Genomic DNA, 23,592 nt, shown 5'->3' on the forward strand with positions numbered 1-23,592 from the left:
CATATATGCCTGACAATTTTATAAACAGACAGGTTTGCCATCTTGAAAGAAAATGGCAGAAGGATAAATCTGAATATATTCATTTCTACTGTAAAATTAATATTGAACATTATCAATCTGAAATTAAATAAGCAAAAAAAAGTATATATCTATTATCTAAGCAATTTCAAGTAGCAGAAAATTGACCAAGGCAACTTTTTAAACTGAACATCCAATTTTCAAATAAAACTTAGAGGGGGTCTCCCTGTAGACACTTTAGCTTTCTTTTTTTATGAAAAAAATCTCAAGATTCTTCAGTGAATTTTCTTCCGTTTCATCAATCTCTCTGATTCTGGAGAATATAGATGAAGGACATAATCAGGATACTCTTCCTTAGTTCAACAAGTTCAGCTCATTTTATCAAATCATGATATCTTCTCATGGTAAAGAGAAGACATTATGTGTACATCACCCTTAGATCCAATGCCCTTGAAACTAGTGAAAAAAATCTGAACTAGACCTGTCTAAAAATCTAACTCCTATTTATAGTCTTTACCAGGGCTATCTTCTACTCTCCTTGAAGAAAACTGGAGTCTGTCCTCTTTTTAAAAAAAATGGACTATTAACCAATTAGTGATTAATCATTATCATTATCTGCCAGTATCTAATCTTACCTTTAAAGGGAAGGCTATTGAAAACATAGTGGCTAATTAATTACACAATTCTCAATAAAATTAAATTCTTTCATTCAAGACATTCTGATATATGCAGTGGTTTAAGTACAGAGTCAGCACAAATAGCCCTTATTAAGGAAAACAGGATCAAATCAGAGAAGTACAAAGATGCACTTGACATTTTAGTTGATATGTTTGCAGCCTTTAAATCTATTTTTTTTATTCATTTCAAATATATACATACAAAGAACAAAACTTTGCGCAGAAACATCACGAGAGCTAATGTCATAGTTCCTTTCATTATAATGTACAAGAAGATAGTAAGAAGGGGAAGGAAAACTTTTAAGGAGAAAAATCGACAGTCAAGAGGAAAAGGCATTTGCACAGAGCAAATAACCCATTTATATTCATTAATATAGAAGCAGTACATTAATATAGAAGAGGTGCAGTTAGTGTAGCTGGGTTCAAAAAAGGTTTGGATAAGTTCTTGGAGGAGAAGTCCATTAATGGCTATTAATCAATTTTACTTAGGGAATAGCCACTGCTATTGTTTGCATCAGTAGCATGGGATCTTCTTAGTGTTTGGGTAATTGCCAGGTTCTTGTGGCCTGGTTTTGGCCTCTGTTGGAAACAGGATGCTGGGCTTGATGGACCCTTGGTCTGACCCAGCATGGCAATTTCTTATGTTCTTATGTTCTTATGTTCTCCAAGGGGTAAATTTTAAAAGCTACACAGGTCCATGTGCATGCGGTTCCTGGCGCGCGCACATGGACGCAATGATTTTATAATATGCGCGCGCCAATGGTGCCCAGTCATGTGCGCAAGGGGGAGTAATTTTAGTAAAAAAAACACGTGATGATGCAATTGGGCCTACCCCAGTTTCCTCCAAGTCCGCTCAAATTAAGGAGCGGACTGGGAGAGAACTTCCATATCCCCTACCTATCCTTCCTCCCTTTTCCCCTCTCCTCCCCGACACCTAAACCTACCCTATCTACCCATATTTTTTTATTTTTGAACTTACTTGCTCTCAGGAGCAACAGTAAGTTCCATGCGCTGGCAGGCTGCCGGCATATGCTTCCCTGGGACAGGGCCGAATGGCCGCTGTCCTAGCCGGCCCTTGACCCACCCCTGACCTGCCTAGACCCCATCCTGGCCCACCCCTTTTTTAAGGCCTTCTGCATGTACCGGGAGATATGTGCGTGGCCGGGCTGCTTCGAAAATGCACTCGGCGCGTGCACGGCCCCACCACGCGAGTATCTCCTGGTATTTGACTGTGCTGGGCTTTAAACATTTGCCTATTAGGAAGTAATGGCTCACTTCTAGACCTTCCATCTATAAACAATGTGAGCTGCTCTGGAAGAAAAAAAAGCAAAAGAATCTGCATTTAATTTCACTTGACATTTATGGGGATATCTAAGAAGGAAGGAAGCACTTAAAGCCAAAACTTCCTGGTGCATAGCTATAAAACTCTTCCTTCTTTCCTGTGTAGATTTTGCCAGTTTTGGATAGATCCAAACTATGTCAACCAGAAAATTCACATTCATATTTGATAAATATTTTTTCATTATAAAACTTAAGTCCTGGTCAAATATACAGGAAACAAATAAAGTGGATCTCAAAATAATTTCAAGTGCAGATGACTCTAAAAGAGAAGAAAGATTCCCAGGAGCCACAGGGATCAAAGAAACAGCTGCTTGAACAGATCTTGATTTAAAAGGGAGAAAATAGTAGGGATGTGCAAAGTCCGAACCTATTGGTTCAGGCTTTGTTTTTGGCCCGCCGCGGAAAATTTCTTATTTCCCGTGGTTTGGGCCTTTAAAATTCCGGGAGACCCAAATCATTTTAGTGCATGCTAACAGGGTTAGCGCGCACTAACTCCCCGTTAGTGCACGCTAGGGATGTGAATCGTTTTTTGACGATTTAAAATATCGTCCAATATATTTTAAATCGTCAAAAATTATTAGAGGCGATATTTAATAGGAATTCCCCCGATTTATCGTCAAAAATCATAAATCGGGGGGAAGGGGGAGGGGAAGGGGAAGGGCGGGAAAACCGGCACATTAAAACATCCCTAAAACCCACCCCGACCCTTTAACATAAATCCCCCACCCTCCCGAACCCCCCCAAAATGTCTTAAATTACCTGGAGTCCAGTGGGGGGGGTCCCGTTGTGATCTTTCACTCTCGGGCGTCGGGCGCGTTGATAGAAAATGGCGCCGGCGCTACCTTTGCCCTGTCATATGACAGGGCAAAGGTAGCGCCGGCGCCATTTTGGTTCGTGTTCCCCGATGTCACGAGCGTAAAAGATCGCTCCCGGACCCCCGCTGGACCCCCAGGGACTTTTGGCGAGCTTGGGGGGGCCTCCTGACCCCCACAAGACTTGCCAAAAGTCCAGCGGGGGTCCGGGAACGACTTCCTGCCCTCGAATCGTGTTGCCGTACGGCTGGCGCCATTTTTCTGTACGGCAAAGCAAAATGGCGCCGGCCATACGGCAACACGAGTCAAGCGCAGGAGGTCATTCCCGGACCCCCGCTGGACTTTTGGCAAGTCTTGTGGGGGTCAGGAGGCCCCCCAAAGCTGGCCAAAAGTCCCTGGGGGTCCAGCGGGGGTCCGAGAGCAATCTTCTACGCTCGTGACGTCGGGGAACATGAACCAAAATGGCACCGGCACTACCTTTGCCCTGTCATATGACAGGGCAAAGGTAACGCCGGCGCCATTTTCTATCAACGCGCCCGACGCCCGAGAGTGGAAGATCACAACGGGACCCCCCCACTGGACCCCAGGTAATTTAAGACATTTGGGGGGGGGGGTTCTGGAGGGTGAGGGATTTATTTTAAAGGGTCGGGGTGGGTTTTAGGGATGTTTTAATGTGCCGGTTTTCCCGCCCTCCCCCGATTCACGCTTTACACGATATTTAGAAAAACAAAACCGCGACGATCCGATTCCCTACCCCCCCCCAGCCGAAATTGATCGTTAAAACGATCGATCACACGATACACATCTCTAGTGCATACTAACATTTTTTTGTTAGCGCGCACTAATGGGAGTTGGTGCGCACAAAAACAAAATTCGGGTCTCCCCAAATTTTAAAGGACCGAACTGTGGGAAATACAAAATTTCCTGCAGTGGGCCAAAATCAGCAAAAATTCCTTCATGTTTCGGGCTCCCTGAACCAGGCCAAATTAGGAAATTTCATTTAAATTTCCTAATTCGTCCTAGATGAATGCACATCCCTAGGCAATAGACCTTATTGAAAGATGGAATTTTCTCTGTTGGAATTTGTAAGTTTTCTAGCAAAGATTTTCGTAATGTAAGTCTAGGAAGTTCACCCATAATTCTCTGAAAATGTGTCAATCACAGATTAAGTTGGCAAAATTGGTTTTCCACATTTCCTACTCTCCTAGTAAGAAAGACCATTCATGAATAATAGAAATATTAACAGCCTTGACTTCCTCTATTTTTCTTTCCAAGGTTTGAATTTTCTCATTTTGTTCCAGAGAAATCCGCTGTTGGTCAGAGACCAGCAAATCAATCCCCTGAGAAATTACTTGAGCATTGTGAGAAAAGATAGATAAGGACTAGGCTAGATTAACTATTAACTCCTAAAAAGCATCAAGAGTTACCACTGCAGATTTGATAATAGGGAAAACAAAGGTTACAGAAAACTCACCCACATCAGAAACTATCAAGAGGTCAGCTAAGGGCAGAATCGAAATGCCTAATAAACACACCAGTTCGAACCTTTGTAATGTAATCTGTGCATGGATTTTCTTGGAAGTCAAATTCCAACACATAGGTTCAACTGACTATTCCCTTCGTGCAAGCATGCTGATGATGTCTTCACTGTGTGCCCAAAGTTGATTGGCGACAACAATGCATTATCCTGGTGGTGGTGGTCGATAATCTGGCGGGCTTAAAGATATCTCCTCGGGTGAACGTGGGACTTCACTAATGGGGCTTGGTACCCATCCCGTCAGTGACTTGGGGGACACAAGCTCTTTGATTAACTGCTGGTTGGAAGGTGTAGAGGTCATGGTGGGAAAGATTTGCACCTTCCCGTTTTTCTTGAGTTGCACCTCATTGTAGGAACAAAAATTCAGGAAACAAAGCAGACCAATGCTCAGAGCCAAGTCAAGTCCTACACTGCCATCTTGCTCCCAAAAGCCCTAAAACTCTTATTTATCAGCTATTAATTTTAATACACCATCTTTCTAATCTTAGGATACATGAAGCAATACTAGCTTGGTTTACATCTTATTTTATGATCCTCACATCAAATGAGATGGAGGCACAGCCTCTCGAAATCCAGTATGTTGCAATGTGAAGTCCTTCAGAATTCAATTTTAGCTCCTGTAGTATTTAATTTGTACTTGGCTCCCATAGCCACCTTAATCTAAAATCACGACTGTTGCGCTCCCCAGTCCCAAACCCCTTTGAAGTCCCTACTTTTTGTTATTTTCTTTAATTCGGAGCTTACGCCAGCTCCTGAGCTGATGTACATTGTGCGTGCCGGCAGCCTGCAAGAGCAGGATCCCCCCGGCACGGTGGCAAATGGCCACTGTACCAGCAGCCTCCAACTATGCCCCTTGCTGCCCCCGGGACTGCCCCTTCACACCCCTAGGACTGCCCCTTGATAGAGGACTGGCTCTTGTGCGCATAACTGGGGTTATGGATGCGACCGGGCCTCTTCTAAAATGCGTTCAAAGTGCGCATGGCCTGCCCGCGTGCATAACCCTTGTTTTCTTTGCACTCAGGGGATTTAAAATTTAGCTGTTAGTTGGTTAATTACCAGTTCACCTGATGTAATTCCTCAGGTAATGCACAATGAAATAAAAACATGAACTTAAAAGAAAATAATATAAGTAGTGAATTTTATAAAAAAAAAGTTTTATTTTAGTTTAGAAATAAGCTGGCAGGGACAAATAGTAATATCTAGTTTCAAAATTGGTTATATTCCAACAGATAAACAAATGATGGTGGAACCAGTTCTCAGGAAAGAAAACAGCATAACATATTCAACAATCATAATCTTTCAGATAAGTAACACTTTCATTCTATTATTGCATTTTTGTGTACTTAAGATAATGTATCTTGTCATGTTTTTAAGAACTGATCCTTTGTGTGCTTTATCTTTTAAACAGAGACTCAAGAAGAACCTCCTCTAATGGAAAAGGATTCACCTCAGGCAAGTAGTATTTTGATATTTGTTTTCTATTATTTGTATTTCTTAGTTCATGTATCTCTTTCCTTTTATTTTACTAAATAATGTCTTTCTTAGTTGGTGCATATTTGTCTTTATTTCCCTCACATCAGAGGCTAGGGGCGGGCTAAATTTTGTTGCTAGTCAGCATGGGATTAGGACACCCTGGATGAAGAGTTGCTTTAGCTGCTGGAGTACTATGTTAGGGTTCGCTGTTAGAGGATAAGGCCTGTAGATCTCTCACCTCTTGACCCTATAGACCCCTCCAGACCTGCTACACTAGCTTTAAAAACTAAAAACAACTAACTCCCTGTCCTGAAATTTTCTTCTGCTTACTAAATGTTCATTTAGAGTTCAGGTAAAAAAGTGAACTAATAATGTTGACTCAGTAAAATAATTAGATTCTAAAGCACTGGGAGGAAGCTGTGATATTTATATTAAATTATCTATAGTGGTGTTGCACTGGATGTGGACCCTTGGCCTGGCATAGGATTGGTATGGCCCTCTGAGGGATCCCAGAGGATGCCTGCCACCAGGAGGCGGAGCACACGAGAAGACAGAGGCAAGCTGGACCTTCACCAATAATAGCCCAGGGGCTCCGCGGATTGAGCCCTTGGATTCCCGGGCTGCCTGAGCTTAGGTGGGCCTCTGGGGGTCTCCCTGAGAGATAGTGGAGAGGTGCGCCCACAAGGAGAAGAGGTGCATGGCTGATGGTAAACAGATGAGCTAGTCCGGAACAGAGAGTAACAGAGACCACGGGTACGAGACAGGAACTGAAGGACCTCTGGGCAGGGTAGGCAGTGCCTAGTGGTCTAGCTAGAGGAAGGCCGCAGACAGCGTCAAGGCAGGTGTTATGGTTTTGAGGTGTTCAAATAGATTCTTAGGTACTGTGGAGATGACCACGCCCACGTGGAGGAGCCCCATGAGGAACCACAGTACTAGGCTAGACTCCAGAAATGCAAACACAGAGATTCATCTTTTATTATACAGCTGGGGTATACCGCCAGAGGTGGCAGTAGTGAGGTGATCCAGCGGTAGCAGTCTAGTGACCCTCGGCAGAGGGGACCTGTCTCACAGAGATAGTATAGGGAATTCCGGATGCAGGTTCCCAGTGCAGCAGAGCTGTAGATGAGACAGACTGAGAATGTTACATTACTCACTAAGTTGGTAGCTGTATAGGTGGAAATCCCAGCAGGTAGAAGTAGTTGAATACAGGCACCGAGCCAGGGAGAGCAGGCCCTCAAGGAGCGAGTACCTGATCCCAGATAGGCACCTGAAAGAAAGCAAAGGGCCCCTGAGGAGCGGGTACCCAGGTTAGAGAAATACCCCGAAGGGCAGAGAGAGCTTCCAGCAGCAGCAAGGAAGCAGCAGAGTAGCTCAGTCTGGAGGCTTTCCATCCATTTATGATCCTTGCTAACTCGATGAGATAGCAAACAAGGGCAGGCTAAATTTCCGGATGGTGTGACGTCTCGAGGGGGGGCCCCCAAGGTTCCCGCCATGACGTGGATAAAGATGTGGATGGCGCACACTCGCTCACCCTAGCAGGCCCTTAGGAAAACATGGCGTAAGGCTTTGCCATTGCTGTTCTGGGGACGCCGGAGAGAGCGGCATGCAGACGCGGCAGTAGCCATCTTCCCAAGGCTAGTGGGGAGAGCAGAGAGAAAGGTGAGGCACAAAGGTCAAAGCCATCTGAGACCAACGGACGCAACAGCAGGTGGGCCTGTGGCCTCTGGATAAACAAAGAGAGTGTCCAAATGGAGCGCAAGGGTCAAAGTCAGGGTATAAGTCCGAGGATGGTCAGCCAAAGCAAGGGTCAGTTCCAGGTATCGGTCCAAGCGTGGTCAGAGGCAAGCAGCGGTCAGTACCGGGTATCAGTCCAAGCATGGTCAAAGGCAAGCAAGGGTCAGTTCCAGGGAAGCAGTCCAGAAAGTACAACCTGGGTTATGGAATGTAGAGAAGCACTTGGGAATGAAGGAACACAGGATCAGGCACTGGAACACAGGAAGGACCACGGGAACGCAGGAGCAGACTCAGGAACACTGGAACAAGCACAGAAACACAGGAACAGACGTAGGAACACTAGAACAGGCACAGGAACACTGGAATGAGAACAGGAATGCAGGAACAGGAACCAGGGCGGCAAGCTAGCTTATACGATGTGTGCAAGGGCCTGAGGTTCAGGCCCTCGCTTAAGTACTGAGCTTACGTGACATCAACAGTGCACGGCGCAGAGCGGTTTCCCACCCCTGGCTCTTTAAAGGGCCGGGTGGTCCGTGTGTGCATGCCTAGGGATGAAGATGAGGCAGCGGAGGACGCCGAGCCCCAGCGTGGGGAGTGGAGCGAGGTCTGGGACGCCAAAGCGCTCGAGGGAGCCGGGGACGCTGCTGCCCTGGACGTAGCCGGCTTGCCGCTGCAGCGGGGTAGGTTGGTCTGGAACCTGCGGAACTAGGAAGAAGGTGAGCACGCCCGGGCACGGCCCTAGTGCGGCCGGGGCATGCAACAAGTGGTTTGTTTATATCAGCAGCATTGACGTTTCTCAAGAAATGAAATTAATATTTAAGTGTTCAAACACTCACACATGCCATAGTCATTGTCTTTAAATTTAACACTCCCACAACACCTTGGTCAAAATTACTACCTTTCAGTCTATATTAAGCTGATGGGGAAATTTTATATGTGGGTCACAGAAATACTGTTGGTGGAGAATCTCTCTAGAGAGGAGTAATAATTTACAGGCTCTATTAAGTTCAAGCTTTTATATAACCATGAATCTTTTTTGCTAACAACTTATTATATTGTTGCAACTAAATTAAATAATAGCTGGATTATATTTTTTGACTCGTTATCCTTCACATACAGGATAGGCCAGCTTTCACAAGTATCCTTCAGTCCTTCTATCCTTTATGTAGAGGATGGACAGCTTGTAAGATTAGAACAATGCTCTTTAAAGAACTTTTTTTCTCCCCTTATCTTTGGTGTGAGCAATATTAGAGTATTTACTCACATTCACTTGTTCCTTTCAGTCCTGTAATAAAGCCAAAAAAAAAATGCAGATTGGCTATTTATATTTAACCTACACTTTTTCTTTACCTTTTTTTTAAAGGTTATCTTAAAGTTATTAACTATATTTCACTCATACACACAAATCCCTTTGTGTTCCTTTGCTAATCTGAGTGATTTTACGTAAGCTAGCCCTCAAAAATTGAGCTGTAGTTGTACAGCTCCTGCATCTCTCAATCTGTCTTCAGTCATCTAGGAGTCAATTGTCAGTTAACAAGCTTTTCCACCTGTGATGTCATTTTTCCAATGATGTCACAAGAAATACTTCCCAGCTCATTCAGATATACAATATAATAGTTTCAAATCTTAATAAAGATATACTGGTACAGAAAAACAAATTAAAAGAGAATTTTTAGAATCATCAAAATTTTCTTAAACCTGAATGTTTTAGAGATCAGCTTTGCACTTTGGCTAGAATTTAATATAGTTTCTCTAGGCTGTTTACCTTGAGCATCAGGTAAAGGTTACATTGTCATGGAGTTGTCATGGTATCTCCAAGGTGACAGCTTCAAAATGTTAGCTAGGACCAGTTCTTTTAAACCAATGGATGTTATTTTTTCTTTAGCCCCTTTGACTTTAATGTAAAGGGGAAAACCCATTACAATAAATATAAATAAATTGCTACTGAAGTAACTCAAATTAAAATAAGCAAATGCTCGAAAATACTCTCACATCATTCCCAATCTCCCCAGAAACCACATTGTCAATTACAGCTATAAAAATCCACCACAGCCCCTTCAGATCCATTTAACTAAATAATTCAAAATGTGAAACATTTTTAGCTAAACTAAGGATCACTCATAGCTTTGTATCCTCTCTACTGGTGACCAAGTCTCAAAAATTAATTTATGCACTTTCAGGTCCCCAGGGGTCCCTGTGCACCATGGATCAAATAGCTCTAAAAATAAATGCTGCTGAGCCCAAATTCAGGTGCTATTCATGTTAGAGACTTCTCTTCACCTGATCATTAATAACAAACAGGCCAATACAGTAAAGGTCGCGGGAGAGCAGGCGAGCGCCTGCTCTCCCAGCGCGCGTACAGGCCACTCTCCTGTGCGCGCGATTCAGGGGGGAACAAACATGCAAATTATGGCCCACGGTAAAAAGAGGCGCTAGGGAAACTAGCGCATCCCTAGCATCTCTTTTTTGATGGAAGCGGCAGCTGTCAGCGATTTTATTTTTTATTTATTTATTTATTTAAGGTTTTTATATACCGGCATTCATGAAGCAATCACATCATGCTGGTTTACATATAAACAGGGGTGCAATAAAAAACATTAAAAACATAAATAACGTGTCGAAGAAAAGCAGTTACAATTAACAAGGGCTATTGAACTGGGAGCAGAGGAAATAAAGATAGTTTAGTAGAGACTAAATTATATACAAGGAGATGAAGTGCATCTGCTGTGTTGGATATATTGATGGTGAGGCGCATTAAGTTAAGTCCGGGAAAGCTTGCATAAACAGCCAAGTCTTGAGTCTTTTTCTAAAGGTTAGGAGGCAGGGCTCATTTCTGAGATCGGGGGGGATGGAGTTCCATAACGGTGGGCCCGCTGTGGAGAGGGCTCGATCTCTTAAGGTAATGTGACTAGTGGTTTTAGTAGGGGGTACATGGAGAGATCCTCTGTATGCGTCTCTGGTAGGTCTTGAGGAATTGCATAAGCGGAGAGGAAATTGTAGGTCAATTGTAGTGTGTTGATGGATAATTTTGTATATCAAGGAGATGGATTTGTAGATGATTCTGAAGTGAATTGGTAACCAGTGAAGGTCTTTTAGAATTGGGGAGATATGGTCTCTTTTCCTAGTGTTTGTTAGTAGACGGGCTGCTGCGTTTTGAACCATTTGGAGAGGTTTGGTATATGAGGAAGGGAGACCAAGTAAGATAGCGTTACAGTAATCTAACTTTGAGAAAATAATTGCTTGGAGGATTGTTCTGAAATCTTGGGCATGGAAGAGAGGTCTTATCCTTTTTAAAACTTGGAGTTTGTGGAAGCAATCTTTGGTCGTTCTGTTGATGGAGGCTTTGAAGTTCAATCTGTTGTCAATTATCACTCCTAGATCTCTCACTTGAGTGGTTTGTGGGTTGGTTAGCTCAGAGGCGGTGAGATTGCTGTTCTCTGGAGCTATGAGTAGTAGTTCGGTCTTGGAGTTTAGTACTAGATTTAGGCTATTGAGGAGACGTTTGATTTCTTGGTGGCAGGATTCCCAGAAGTCGAGGGTTTTCGAGTATGAGTCTTTGATGGGGATCAGGATCTGGATATCGTCTGCGTAGAGAACGTGTTTTAGGTTGAGGTTGGTAAGGAGTTGGCAAAGTGGTATAAGGTAGATGTTAAAGAGTGTCGGGGATAGAGAGGAGCTTTGCGGGACTCCTACGGATGAGTCATGGCGTGAAGATTCTTTGTTCTGGATTTTGACCTTGTAACCTCTATTGCTGAGAAACGATTTGAACCAAGATAGAGCAGAGCCGGAAATTCCTATGGCAGCTAACTGGTTGATGAGGATGGAGTGGTTGATGGTATCAAAGGCTGCCGAAAGGTCCAGAAGGACCAGAAGAAAAGATTGACCTTTGTCGAGACCGAGGAGGAGGAGGTCTGTTAGGGAAGTAAGGAGGGATTTGGTGCCTAGATTTTTACGGAATCCATATTGCGAAGCAGATAGAAGTTTATTATCTTCAATGTAGTCCAATAGTTGAGAGTTCACAAGCCTTTCTACAATCTTAGCAATGAAGGGGAGATTGGCTATTGGGTGGTAGTTGTTGGGATCTTTTGGCTCCAAATTCGTTTTTTTTAGGAGTGGTTTGAGTGAAGCCAGTTTAAGGTCATCTGGGAAGGAACCGTGGGAGAGAGAACAGTTGATGATGTCCGCCAGTGTTTTGGAGATAGAGTCTGGGATTGTGAGAAGAAGTTTAGTGGGGATATGGTCCGCTGGGTGAGAGGTGGGTTTCATTCTTCTTAAAACAACCTGAATTTCAGAGGAGGAAATGGGTTCAAAAGCTTCGAGGTGAACATTTTTGATGGGAGGCTGCAGAGTCGATGGTAGTGGGGCAATCTTGGAGGGTAGTTGGGTAAGAAGTGATGATTTTGTTTTGGAAAAACAATGTGAGTTCTTCTGCTTTGGATTGAGCTTGGTTGCTTGATTTTGACACTTGACACTCAATTTTGCCGGAGTCGGCTCTCAAACCCGCTGACAGCCACGGGTTCGGAAACCGGACGCTGGCAAAATTGAGCATCTGGTTTTTAACCTGTGAGCCGCGGGCCGATTTTAATTTTTTTTAAAATTATTTTAAACTTTTAGGACCTCCGACTTAATATCGCCATGATATTAAGTTGGAGGGTGTACAGAAAAGCAGTTTTTCCTGCTTTTCTGTACACTTCCCTGGTGCCGGCAGAAATTAACGCCTACCTTTGGGTAGGCGCTAATTTCTGAAAGTAAAATGTGCTGCTTGGCTGCAAATTTTACTTACTGAATCGCGCGGGAATAACTAATAGGGCCATTAACATGCATTTGCATGTTGCAGGCGCTATTAGTTTTGGAGGGGTTGGCTGCACGTTTTTGACGTGCTATTACCCCTTACTGAATAAGGGATAGAGCTAGCGCATTGAAAATGCGCGTCCAAATGTGGGGTAACAGTGTGCTCCATTGGAGTGCACTGTGCTGTATCAGCCTGAAAGAAAATAGATACTTCCCTTCAGTGAAAGATAATAAGGCCCGAATTGATATCACGTTTCGTGCAAACTGCTTCAAGGGCTCTCAATTTCACTAGGGTGAAATAATCCTTATACACAAGAGGTTACTCTGAAATATAAAGATATATAAGATTAGACCAACTTTGAAAAAACAGGGGACAATACTTAAGGGTCAAATAAGTACCCCTGAAGCAGTTTGCATGAAACATGATATCATGTTGGGCCTTATTATCCTTCACTGAAGGGAAGTATTGATTTTCTTTGTCCTTCTATCTCCGGGAATCCTTGTTAAGTCACAAGAATTAGCTTAATAAAAAAAAATACACTATATAAAAGGAAAAAATTACAAATTAAGAATGAAATAAGGACCTATAATTAGATATGACCCATAACAGTGAAAATATATAGTAACTGTGGAGTGTTATGAAGGTCCTCCAGATATTTTAAGTACTCTTAGATTAGAGAAAAATTAAAAAAATGTTTTTTGCAATGTATTTGTACAATTTTATAATAAGCCATTGCTGTGTTTTACTCATGGAAATGTCTTTGAAAATTGTTGCCTTTTGCAAAAAGGCAAAACCTTTCCTACTAACCGGTCTTTAATGTGACTTATGAAAATATTAATTAGAACTAAACCCAGCAGTGACGTCTGTAGCAATCTACCAGAAGTACTTCATTCCTTAGAGTAATCTCCATTTAACATCAACATTTGTTGCCTATCACTCAACCTGTTTTTAAAGCAGTTTACTACCTTAGGACCCATACCATGGCTACTCAGCTTGTTTATAAGTCTGCTGTGTGGAAAAGCTCAATGTCTTACTTATCACTCAGTCAAAGACACTGATTTAAAGAGAGCTGCATTCCAAATATGATGTCAGCGGTCTAGTTCTAAATAATATTGCAATAGCACTGATCAATTACAAGTGCGCTCATAAGTGGACTTATATTAAAACAGTGTTTCCAAAATCAGTTTTCTATAGTACATGATTTTCTATAGTAACATTTTTAACAAGAAAAACATGGCAGTTGCTCTATAACCTGAAAAAGCCAGGATTTTACAGGTTTCTTTGTTCCTAGTTTTTTCTTTGAAATCAAGATAGCTTTAAGTTTCATATACATTAAAATGCATCTGACTACTCTAACTCCTAAAGATGAAAATTATTCATTTATATCTTATATTTTCAATCCATATTTCTTCAGCTCCTTATTTAAGATTATATAATTTTTTGCCAATGGAATACTTAGTGCAGATAAATTATCTACTCTTTTCTTTGCTCTAGGGATGTCTTTTAGCAGCTATTAACATAAAAGATATATTATAGTGCATATTATTTTAAAGAAAAAGTCAGACCAACGTTTTGTTTTTCTAATTTGCATATTTTACCCTTTAGGACTAAATATAATGATAATTCAAAAGTTTCACAAGTGCATTTTGTGCAAGTTTATGCTCACATGCTTTTTCTGCAATATGAAATCCTTGGGCAGAATATGCATTATTTTGAAACCATGCAAGCAAGGATTTCACTTTTTTTTTTTTTTTTTACTATCTATTAAATTTGTCCCTTGGCCTACGTCCTGGTCAAAATTTCTTAGTAACACATACTGTAGATACCTATTCTGTCTTTTCATAATGGCTTATTTTGCAATATCTAATGCATTGTTTTAAAGCAGCAAAATAAACTTCTTCTTATAAATCAGATCAAAGGAGTGGCTCATCTTGACTATTACACTATTACTGTGTCCCTTCAAACTGGAAGTGCTTAGCCAATTCATGCTCCACATGATTAAAAGTGACTAACAGGCAACAATTAATCTTACAGCTTTACCTTGGCTTAGAACTTTTATTGTTACAACTTTAAGTACAATCTAATCATGGTGGAAGAAATCTTAAAAATGTATTTGTTAATAATGAAAGGCTGCACCTTCTTTATTTTGAATAGTAATGTTCAAGTTCATGCAGCAATGTTCAAATGTCTGACTAATTTGTTTGTGCTAAGCTGTCAAGTTCTATCCAGACAGGTTAGGCTTTCCTTCTGTTAAACAATTTGTTTTGATTGGATTCAAATGTAATACTGCAGTTCCACTGAAGTAGCTGAAATGCAGATGGATGATTTGCCTTCAGTGTGGGTAATTTTGTAATATTGTGCTAACATGTACAGTAAAATGTGTGCATAAGTTACACTGGTATTCAAAGCAAAATTAGACGCACAAGTACACTTTAAAAATGATCCCAGCCAAAACTATGGGCTGGATTTTCAAAAGGTTATGTGTGTAAAGCCCCGGGATGCGGGTAAGTCCCGGGGCTTACAAAATGGGGTGGGGAAGGGGCAGGGCGGGGTCAGGCTCAAGGCACAGTGACCATATTTGCTGCTGTGCCAGGGATCGCGTGCCACGGTTGGCCGGCACGCGCAACTTACTTCAGCCACAGGGCTGAAGTAAGTTTGGAGAAAAAAAAAAGAAAAAAAGAAAAGGTAGGGGAAAAGGGTGGGGGAGGAAGGGTAAGGGAAGGGAAGGTGAGGTGGGGGGTAGGGAATGGGGGAAGGCTGCGTGGCTCGGTGCACACAAGGTGCACCATTGTGCACCCCTTGCGCGCGCCGACCCTGGATTTTATAACTTGCGCATGCCTGCGCTCAAAAGTTTTAAAATCGGGTGTACATGTGTGCGCACCTGGTCCAGCACTTATCAGCTTTGATGCTGAAAAGGCATTTGATAGGGTATCTTGGTTGCTTTTGCAGAATCTGCTGCCTGCCTTTGGGTTTCAGGAAGTTATATATGAGGCTATTCAAGTGCTATATTCTAACCCAGAAGCTAGAGTTCATGTGAACAATTGATTTTCAGAGGCCTTCTCATTATCAAGAGGGAGCAGACAAGGGTGCCCATTGTCCCCAATGCTGTTTATTCTCGAACTGAAATCCTTAGTGATTTTGTTAAACAAGCCGGTGGGGGAGGCAGGGGGTGAGGTATATTTGCAATACACTAATGTTCTATTGTTTGCTGATGATGTCCTGCTTTTCTTACCCAAGGCAAGGGAATATTTACCTAAAACTCTAGACAACTTTTCTAATTATGGCTGTCATTTGGGGTTAAAGCTGAATTTAGATAAGTAAGTACTGGACTTGGCGGGGATTTTACAAGACTCGTGTCCTGATTTTCCATTGAGATGTGCAAGAGATAAATTGAAATACCTTGGTATATATATCTCTTGGTATATATATCTACAAAGATCTAAGACAATGGTACACATGCACATGTACAACTTCTCACCGGTGGGTAAAAAATCATACATGTGACACTCGATGCAAAAGACTGGGAAGCCCCCCTCTTGCTGCTGGACTGCTGCCTTCATCTCAATTTTGATCAGTTCCTAGTTAAGTTTTAGGTTGCTTTGGGAGTAGGAATGTTTCTAACGTCCTTTAAATGTATTAGTGAATTCACTATGTGTCTGGTAGTGGCCTACCGGGGTCTTATCGAATTCTCAATAAAGTTTTTGTTGATTTTTTTTTTTTTTTTTTTTGTGAAAGTGGCACCTGCCTATAAATTAAGGGATTAGCTACGGGTGGGTGGGTTGGGAAATACAAACAGTCTAACTTCAGTTAGTCAGCCTGAGTGACTCACTGCTCTCTTGATTAACAAATGTTGGTCCCTATTCAAACCCAATCACACTAACTCAACACCTTTCCAAGGTGAGTAACTGAGCTGAACTATTCAACTTTTCTACTTAAGTATACACTGATCCTAGCTTATTTCTAGCTTCTGGCTACTTTTTGGGTTGGATTTTTTTTGTGTTTTTTTTTTTCAATACAAACACCCAGTTCTTTAAAAGTCTGGAGAACACTCAGTTATGCAGACTTTTAAAAATAAACACACTACCTACTGCTACCTTATTGACTGACTATTTAAAAATACAAACAGTCTAACTTGTTTATTCACTGCCTTTCTGACTATTAAAGGCACAAACACACAAACACACTAAATAATATTCCCAAATAGTTAACTTTGCCCCAATACTTTTAAAAAAGACAATGTCCCAAGCAAAAACTTACTGATTCCTTTCAGCCACCAGCTGTTCGGCTGAAGTTTGTGTTTTGGAGAAGCTTACGGAAATTGAAGGATTTGGTAAAGCAGGTATTCTTTTCATTCAAAAATGCTGCCTTGCAGGGAGGCAGTGCATTCTAGGGGTGTGCATTAGTTTGCAACATATTGGCAATCCGCAACGTATAGGGCCATATTCGTGGGGAAGCGAAACGTATCGCGATTCCCCACGGATACAACAAATCTTCACCGAATTATTCAGCCGTCTAAAGCAGCAAATTTAAACAACCCCCCCCCCCCACCCTCCTGACACCCCCCCAAGACTTACCAAAACTCCCTTGGGGTCCAGCGGGAGGTCCAGGGGCATCTACTGCACTCAGGCCATCGGCTGACAGTATTCAAAATGGTGCCGATAGCCATTTACCCATGTAAGTGCATTTAATATGGGTAAAACCTATGGACAATTCGATAACATATATTACAACAATTTTTAAAAGTCACAATGTAGGTAAAGTGAATTTACAAATGTAAAAGCCAATTTAAAGATTAAAATTGCTTTTGAAAATCAGGCTCTATTTTGTCCCAATAATGCCACAATGGTAATGAGCTGCTTTTTATCCAAATATTTTTCAAAGGCATTCAAAACAGCTCATTATCAGGCAATTTCATGGAAATAAAATGCTGTGGCTTGCCTGAAAATTCACAAACTGCCTTATTTTCATGAAAGTTAGCTACAACTGTGGCTAAAATTACTTGGGAGCATTGGGACTCTAATATGCAGCTCAATGCTACTGCAGCTATTGGGGTAGATTTTATAAATCTGCACCCGTGCGTACTTTTGTTCGCGCACCAGGCGCAAACAAGAGTACGCAAGACTTTAATAGACACGCGCGTAGCCGCGCGTATCCATTAAAATCCGGGATCGGCGTGCGCAAGGCTGCCCAAAATCGGCAGCCTGCACGCGCCGAGCCATGCAGCCTGCCTCCATTCCTTCCAAGGCCGCTCCGAAATCAGAGCGGCCTTGGAGGGAACTTTCCTTCCACCCCTCCGCACCTTCCCCTCCCTTCCCCTACCTAACCCACCCCCCCTACCTTTATTGCACAAGTTACGCCTGCTCAAGGCAGGCGTAACTTGTGCGCACTGGGCCGACTGCCGGCGTGCCATCGTCTGGTCCGGGGGCTGGTCCGGAGGCCGCAGCCATGCCCCCGGAATGCCCTGATGATGCGCCGGCCGCGACACGCCCCCCATAACGCCTCCGATGACGCGCGGTCGTGACATGCCCCCTCCCCGACTCGCCCCCGACATGCCCCCCCAGTTAAACCCCGGGACTTACGCACGTCCCGGAGCTTGCACGTGCCGCCGAATCTACTCAACATAGGCTCGGCGCATGCAGGGGGAGTTTGGGCCAGGTTTTCGGGGGGTACGCGTGTATCTTACACGCGTACCCCTTTGAAAATCTGGCCCATTGTGTGTTAAAGGGCTCAATCAGTTCAAATGAAGCCTCTCCCCTAAAGCAGTGGTGGGCAAATTACAGCCCGTAGGCCAAATCCAGCCATTAAAGGTTTTTAATCCAGCCTACTTTTCACTTGGACACTCTCCGTTATGTCCAGTCCGCTGATGCTCCAACCTACCTGCCCAACATCATCATCAAAAGCTAAGTTATCACCCTCGATGACTCTTGAACAGGGAAATCAAAACATCAGCACGTGGCAAGGAGAGGTCCTGTTTGTCAGCACTGGTGGGATTCCCACCCCCTGCCAGCAAGGAGATACATTGTTTGTCTGTCAATGCTGTTCTCGCCAGCAAGGAGAAATAGAGAACTCAGGCCGACGGGACTGAAAAAGAAGACAAATGCGGCAATGGAGCCTGCCGGAGCCCAAGTCGGCAGGGCTGAAAAAGAAGAAAAAAAGATGCTGCAAGCCCAGGCTGGTGGGGCCAAAAGAGAGAAGGGAAATGCAACAGCGGTGCCCACTGGAGGATAAGAAGAAACACTGGGTGGTGGGTAGCTGCTTCAACCCCAGCCAGCAGAGCTGAAGAATGAGCAGAGGTATAATTCTTTATTTGGGAGCCTGCTTGTGGTGTGTGCCTGTAAGAGTCAGAGAGTGAGAGCCTGCTTGTGTGTGTGTGCCTGTGAGAGAGAGAGATTGGGAGCCTGCTTGTGGTGTGTGCCTGTAAGAGTCAGAGAGTGGGAGCCTGCTTGTGTGTGTGTGTGTGCCTGTGAGAGACAGAGAGTGGGAGCCTGCTTGTGTGTGTGTGTGTGTCTGTAAGAGTCAGAGATTGGGAGCCTGCTTGTGTGTGTGTGTGCCTGTAAGAGTCAGAGATTGGGAGCTGTGTGCCTGTAAGAGTCAGAGTGGGAGCCTGCTTGTGTGTGTGTGTGTGCCTGTGAGAGACAGAGAGTGGGAGCCTGCTTGTGTGTGTGTGCCTGTAAGAGTCAGAGATTGAGAGCCTTTTTGTGTATGCACCTGTGAGATTGGGAGCCTGCTTGTGTGTGCTCCTGTAAAAGATAGAGAGAGAGAGAGATTGGGAGCTTGCTTGTGTATGTGCCTGTGAAACAGAGTCTACAATCACAGGATGACTGGCAATGAAAAGTTTCCAGCTATGGAGAGGGGGGATATTTTTTTATCCTTAGTTTTAATTATTGGGTTTTTATATATCTGCTGTTTTGTAATATTTGATTGATTTTGGGGAAATGTTAAAAGCTTTTATTATCCTTATTCTTCTAATTATTAGGTGGTGTTCTATTTGTCATCTATTTTGAATTGTGCTTTTTATTAGTATGGTTTCCTCACTATTGTGACTGATTTATATTTCACAACTTTGTTCTATGAGGAATGGTGCTATTTCTGGTTTTGATTTATTGCACTGCACATGAATCTGGCTCTTAGTGGTTTCCAGTCCAGTTTTTTCTGTGTATTTTATGGCTTGCAATTGTGACTGAGGTTAGGTGGTCTGCTAGCTGAGAAAATGCCTTGTACCTGTTGGGTTGAAGGTTTTTCTGATTTTGGTAGAGTCTGGGGATTCATGATTGAAAGGGCTCCTGTGGTGCTAAAAATGATGGCACTTAAGCCTGCTGGATACTGAAATCTCTGCAGTAGGTGGTGGAGATTTGATTGCTATGTTGAGGAACTGCCCTGCCACACCCTGCCATGCTCCACTGGGCATTGATTGACAATTAGGGTATGAGTATGTGTCTACATGATGATGATGTGTCTACATGATGATGATGGGTCTTTTTCTCAGGTGGTTTTGTATTCAAAAATTGTAATGGAATTGCATTTTCATACTGTATAATAAAGCTTATTGTATTACACTGGTGGTGTTACTTCCCCTTTTTGTAGGGTTTCTTTTCTGTGTATTAAATTGAGCACTCACATAATATTTAACAGTGGAAAAGCCTTTTTTGTATACTGTATATACATCTAAAATAAAAATTGGAAAGTGAACACTATTGAGAACAAATTCAATTACACAAATATTGTATAATTAAAAATTAAAAAAATACTTTATTACAAATATTTATATAAACTACACATGGAAGACAATTCAAAATAGATTTAAAACAACAGTCATGATATCTAAAGTTTTCTAGTTTTCTTATAAGAACTTTAATGATGTGTTCAATGGATGATAGTGCTGCCACACAATATCCTTGTAAATGTCTTTATAAACTGCCACAAAAACTGATGAATTGTGAAGGAACGAAAACTACAACCTCAGGGGCGGATTTTCGGACTCCGCGAATAGGCCTACTTTTGTTTGCGCTCCAGGCGCAAACAAAAGTACGCTGGATTTTAGTAGATACGCGCGGAGCCGCGCGTATCTGCTAAAAACCTGGATCGGCGCGCGCAAGGCTATCGATTTTGTATAGCCGGCATGCGCCGAGCCGCACAGCCTACCCCCGTTCCCTCCAAGGCCGCTCCGAAATCGGAGCGGCCTTGGAGGGAATCCTCTAACGCCCTCCCCTCACCTTCCCCTCCCTTCCTCTACCTAACCCACCCGCCCGGCCCTATCTACACCCCCCCTTACCTTTCTCCGGGGATTTACGCCTCCCGGAGGGAGAAGTAAATCCCCGCGCGCGAGCAGGCCTCCTGCGCGCCGGGCCGCGACCTGGGGGCGGGTACGGAGGGCGCGGCCACGCCCCCGGACCGCCCTGGGCCGTAGCCACACCCCCGTACCCGCCCCCAAAACGCTGCCGACACGCCCCCGAAACGCCGCGACGACCGGGCCCGCCCCCGACACGCCCCCGACACGCCCCCCCTCTGAAAACCCCGGGACTTACGCGAGTCCCGGGGTCTGCGTGCGCCGGTAGGCCTCTTTGAATGTTGGCATACCGGCGCGCAGGGCCCTGCTCGCCTAAATCCGCCCGGTTTTGGGTGGATTTAGGCGAGCAGGGCTCTGAAAATCCGCCCCATAAGGTCTAATCCATCATGATTTAACAGTGATTCAAAACAAATTTGTTTGTGTCACACTACTAAAAGCACAGTTGAATCATCAATAACAGCTAAACTTTGTGAAAAATAAATCTCCCCTTAATAAAGGATCTTTGTTTCGCCTTATAAAGGCTTCTTCAGGAGGTAAGAGATATATGAATGATGGATCATACAGACATGAGATGCCACAGTTAAACACAACGATTCATCAGATATGTAGTGGAGCACAAATATAGCTCTTATATTCAATTTTAGACAAATTCTCATACAGAAGTTTACCTGAGCCTTCCTTTCACCACAGCTTCTGACAGGAAAACTAATACTGAGCATCACAAACTCAACAAGCCAACAGGCTTCAGTGCACTGCTTAGCTAGCAGAGTATACCTGGGAACTTTCACATGCAGTAGCAAATCTATCTCATGCTTATTCATTGTGGATATTCTGAAAAACTGGCCTGTTTGTGGTGTCTGAGTACTGGAATTGGCCACCTCTGCATTAGGTGGTGTATAATTATACATGCATATTCATGAAATTTATATCATGATCTTTGTAGAACCCTCACATCTCCTGAAAATGTGCTTTGGACTAATTTAAAACCAAAAAGCCATCAGATGGAGTAATTTTATGCATGCATTTATGGAACATAAAAGAATAAATGTGCTCTATTTTAAAGCACAAGAAATATATGAATGTCATGATCCATGTGGACCCCTTGATAGGTCCAGAAAATTTGATGTGGATTAGATGCAACTCAAGGATGACAATGCATATTTTTGTAATAAGTGACTCAAGATAATCAATGGCCTTTCAGAATTCTCATGTCCTCCCTGACATGTTCTGACAATTTGGAAGTAATCTGGTAGTGTAAATAGCAAAATGTTATTGAGTGATATAATTATACGTCCATATTAATGCAATAAATGAATCCACTAAAAAAAAATCTCTTCATTATCAACATGGATCCTCTGATATGTCTAAAACACTTGGCATGGCTTGGATGTAGATCATATGAAATATCCCTAATTTATTAGGGAACAGCAATTATGTGCACCAACATGTGGAATATATGGAACAGAAAAAGATGCCCCTGCAAGAATCCTTATTCCCTTTCCCTATACCCTGCCCCGGGACATGTTCTGAAAAACTGATGTGGATAAGACTCCAAATAGAAAAGTATTAGCTGGGGAGATAAATACATACACACACAGAAACAAATACCAGATGATTGCATAAACCTCTTGCCTTCCTACAGTAGGAAAGTAGGCAAAAAATGCATTCTTTGAAAAAAATGTACAGCCATGTTTGCAGATAATGAATACAACAAAAGAAAACATGTATGCAATTAAGAATGTAAAAGAATAAATGTGGTCTGTCTTAAAGCATAAGATTAAATCCTTTAATTGGGAATTTTAAAGTAAAGAAAACAGTGACAGGAAAATCCTATTGTATTTTTACGTACATTGGAATAGAGAATTAAAACTGAAGTGTTGACTGTGACCTGCTGAGCTACCATCTGCTCCTGCCTGCATCCTTATGATACCCTCCATGTCAGCATAGCAAGGATGGGAAGTGAGAATATTATGGGGGTTTGAAAATGTTACTACTTCATATCAAAAGTTAAAGTACTGTAGGTGCTCATGGGTGTTACAGACTTTAAGAGGCTCTCAAAGCTATAAAAGAGGTCAGAAGGAAAAGGCTTTATAAATAGACTCTCTTCCCCATTCTACATTATTACTAACACTTAACTCATGCTGTTTGTTTCATTGCATATTTAGGAGGACACTTCCTGTTTCCTTACACATGTAGTGGAGAGTGGAGAAATTAAAAGGTGCAAATTTGTTAAAAAAAATAGAAGTGTTAGAAAAAAAGATGGCATTCAGTCCAAAAAAAATAACAAAGAAGGACTATAAAGCAACTGTTTCAGCAACTACAATAAAAATGTAGAATAGATGGTATCTGTGGGTACCTCAGTCATTTGGTCAGCATAGGGCCAGAGATTACCTTTCAGTTCTCAGATGCACAAAGTGAGTATGGGGCTGAGGTATCCCATTCCTGGAGCCCAAACAGTAAGATTAGGGCTGTAGAATCCCATCATTAGATCACGAAAACCTAGAGAAATTGGTTGCAGAACCAGGGGATCAATTCCCAGAAAGCACAGGGACTGACGGGTATGGATAGCTCCTTACAAGTGTGTTCTAAGGCAGTGGCATCTGGTGGCCAGACCAGGAGGGTCTGCTGCACATAAGTCTTGTCATATTGGGTCAGAACAAAGGTCCATCAATCCCAGTATCTTGTTTCCAACAATGGCCAATCCACATCACCTGGCAGGATCCCAAAAAATAGATTCCTTGATACTTATCCCAGTGATAAGCAGTGGATTTTCCCAAGTCCAACTTAATAATGGTTTATGGACTTTTCCTCTAGAAACTTGTTCAAATCTTTTTTAAATCCAGCTATACTAATAGCATTTAACACATCCTCTGGCAATAAGTTCCAGAGCTTAATTATGCATTGAATAAAAAACATATTTT

This window comes from Rhinatrema bivittatum, chromosome 1 (assembly GCF_901001135.1).
Source record: "Rhinatrema bivittatum chromosome 1, aRhiBiv1.1, whole genome shotgun sequence".
Lineage (NCBI taxonomy): Eukaryota > Metazoa > Chordata > Amphibia > Gymnophiona > Rhinatrematidae > Rhinatrema > Rhinatrema bivittatum.